The sequence below is a fragment of the Atta cephalotes genome, assembly GCF_000143395.1.
Source record: "Atta cephalotes unplaced genomic scaffold scaffold00020, whole genome shotgun sequence".
Classification (NCBI taxonomy): Eukaryota; Metazoa; Arthropoda; class Insecta; order Hymenoptera; family Formicidae; genus Atta; species Atta cephalotes.
The window spans coordinates 3,141,408-3,145,082 of NW_012130084.1; positions in this window are offsets into that span (position 1 = coordinate 3,141,408).

Consider the following 3,675-nt stretch of genomic DNA (forward strand, 5'->3'; position numbering starts at 1 on the left):
TAGATTGATCTAATCATTCAATTCAAATTTTAATTTACTTACAAAATTTTCACTAATACATCTTTATTTTACCCCTAATTCGGTTTATCACAAAAGAGTTTCTTCACAAATACGACTAATTCAGCGCGCAATAAAAGAAAAAGAAAAAAAATGAGAAAGTATTGACGAAATAAAATTTAGATTTAAACGTATTCTGAAAAGATTTTATCTATAAACTTGCGATAAGCGCCTTCTTCTCGCGATACTTGTAGATCGCAATGAGACTTATTAACTCGGCTAATAATTGAAAAATTCTAGAAGTGTTCTACGAAATGTTAATACAAAAGTAATTTAACGAAGTGCGAGCTTTCCGCGGTTGCACATCGTTAAGTTACTTCTTTCTTTAACGTTGTTTTTTCTCTAATTAATTGTAAGGACACTTAATGGCGGAGCCAACATTAGGCACATGCATCTACTCTATGGAAGAATAGAGTAGGTATAAAAAGTAGCGCCAATTAGACCCATGCGCTGTCGCTCCACACCGCCGCCACCGATAAATTATTTGCCGATTCCGTCACCATCGATTTTGAAATTTCTGCCGAATGCCGTCATCGCTGAAAATTTAATTCGGCGCGCGATTTTATAAATAGTTTCGCAAAATATATATGATACTTTTCGTAAATTAAACGTTAATGCAGCGCTGGTGTAAGCATTTCATTTCTAAACCTCTATATATCAAAGTATCGCATTTCTTTGGTTTGAGCCGAAATGCCGACAGCATTCATATTGACTATTTTGACCGCCATTTGTGACCCAATCCAATAAATACTTAATACTATGGGTGCGTTCGGAGAGAAACGCTATTCGCGCTATTTAGAGCTACAAATTGTTCGCTGCAGATAGCGTTAACAAACACAATCATAACATCACTAATGATAGTGTGTTACGTTACAACAAGCGCGTTATCAACGCTATTCCTTCCGAGGTAATGTATTGATAGCGTTAGCATTTACAAATCCGTGAACGATCCTAGCGTAGCATTGGTAGCGTTTAATATTCGTCAAAGTTAAATTGATGTTTGAAAGGATTCTGTTCTCGAATGGCACTAAACTTTTCTCTCTTAGAATTTTGTAGAGTAAACATACGTACGTAATGTGTGAATTTTAAATTTTATCATAATGAATGCAATTTTAATCTCTGCTGATAGCTTGCCACTAGGCTGAAGTGAACGTAAGTCTTGCTTGTGTATCATCTTTAACTTTTCAAAATTTCTGCGAAGTTCAACTTGTGTATTTGATTTCATTATAAATGTGAAAATCAGAGATATCTTATTACTGGCAATTTTTAATTTCTGTGTACAAAAAAAAGTTACTACTGCAGTATTCCGCTGCAGATGCTTAAGATTCTTATTAGATGCTAGATATGCTTCTTCTTTTGAAATTGATAACGAATGCTCAAAGATTCTTCCTTTTATCTGATTAATTTACTTAACTATTAATTTTTTGATCTAGTTTACATTGTTCACTTCGGTAGGGGCAAGCTATCATAGAGATTGCAATTGAGATTGCGTTCTGTTATTCACTACGAGAAAATAAAAAATTTACGTTATAAATACTTTACAAAACCTTAAAAATAATTTTTAATCATAGGGAAAAGTTTGGTTGATAATTGAAAACAGAATCCCCTACATTAACTTAATCTCGACAAATATATCTCTCTGATTAAACGCTATCGTTCATGAAGCTTGCTAATGCTATCGCGCTATTGACAAGAACAGCGTTAGTAGCGTTTGTGTCCATAGCACGAATACAGTGTCTCTCCGAACGCACTTTATGTCTGTAATTCAATAAGCCTAATATTGGTATAGGATATAATTAATAAGTAAAAAATGAAGGACTCTATGATATAGAGCTTTACGTTTTACGAAAAAAACAGGATATTAGGCAGAATCAAAAATGACCAGGAGCCTCAAGACTTAGATTTCTTTATTATCTGCTTGATTGCCTTGATTTGGTTTTGTAGTGTCAATGTTAAGAGTTCTGTTCTCGTTCGATTGTATCAATTTATCAACCGATGCCAAAAGAAGAAGAAAAAGAAGACATTGGGTCTAAACACAAGAATTGTCGTAATACTTATTTAGACCTGTTCTACATAGAGACGTAAGCGGTAAGCTGTAAGAAATTAACCAAGCATAGTCGCTATGGCTACCGCACTACATTTTGCCGCGCGGCAAGCGTTTCCGTGTCCAGTGTGCAGAAGCCATAAAGCAATATCTCGATTGACTCATCGATTTAAGTTTACGTTTTATGATTACTGTTACAGAAATTTTCTGTAACAGTGCGGTAGCCTTTAAAACCTGTTCTACAATAGAGTCATAAGCAATAAGTCGTAAGAAATTAATCAATTATAGTCAAGTATTCTTCTCACACTTAACTGTGATTGGCCAATTTCTTACGGCTTACTACTTGCAATTATATTGTAGAATAGGGATATTGTAGAGCCATAAGCTGTAAGCTGTAAAAAATTAATCAGTCATAGTCGATTATTTTTCTTATAGTCTACTGCAATTGATCAATTTCCGATGACTTACGGCTTGCGATGCTATTGTATAATAGGCATAAGTTCGGATCTACAATATAAAATTTTATTATTTATCCATGATAATTTCAAATTAATAAAAGAGTATACTTAAAATCAATAAAATAGATATAAATTATGCAATGTAGTAAGAAAAGTCTTTCACGCACATGTATAAGAATAATTAAAGTGATTAATATTTTTATGAAAAAGTTTTATATGTAAGAAGTCTAACAAGTTAAAATGTCTTATATTTTATTTTTTATATATATGATAATTATTAATATATTAGGTGTACAACTTTGCTTCCGCCGTTTTTTTTCCGAAATTCCAGGCTTTATTGTAAAAAACTGGTTATACATTTATGATTTAAAGTATTGTCCATCGCTGGCATTACTTTCTCCCATCTTTCGGGTAGCGTACGAATCCCGTATCGAAAAAACTGGTCATCTTTTGAGGCTATCCACGAATCGATCCAATTTTTTACTTCTTCATAAGACCGGAAGTGCTGGTCAGCCAGGCCGTGTGTCATTGATCGAAACAAATGATAGTCAGAGGGAGCAACGTCTGGAGAATACGGCGGGTGGGGTAGGACTTCCCATTTTAACGTTTTCAAGTATGTCTTGACTATTTTCGCAACATGGGGTTGAGCATTGTCATGCTGCAAAATCACTTTATCGTATCTCTCGTTGTATTGCGGCTGTTTGTTTTTCAATGCTCGGCTCAAACGCATCAATTGTGTTCGATATCGATCGCCTGTGATTGTTTCAGTCGGTTTTAACAGTTTATAATACACTACGCCGAGCTGGTCCCATCAAATACAGAGTCTTGACGTCTCTGACCTTGGACGTCAAAATCACCGTTCTTGAAGCGTTGAAACCATTCACGACACGTTCTTTCACTAATAGCAGCCTCATCATAAATATTTGAGAGCATTCGATGAGCCTCAGCCGCAGATTTTTTCATATTGAAGCAAAAAATTAAAACCTCCCGCAAATGACGAGAATTTGGCTCGTAAACTGACATTTTCAATCGAGAATAACTTTATGATGCAGACACAAATCGACTAATGTTTCTATGGAGTTATATTGACAGATGCCCAAGTTTATTGTATGTACG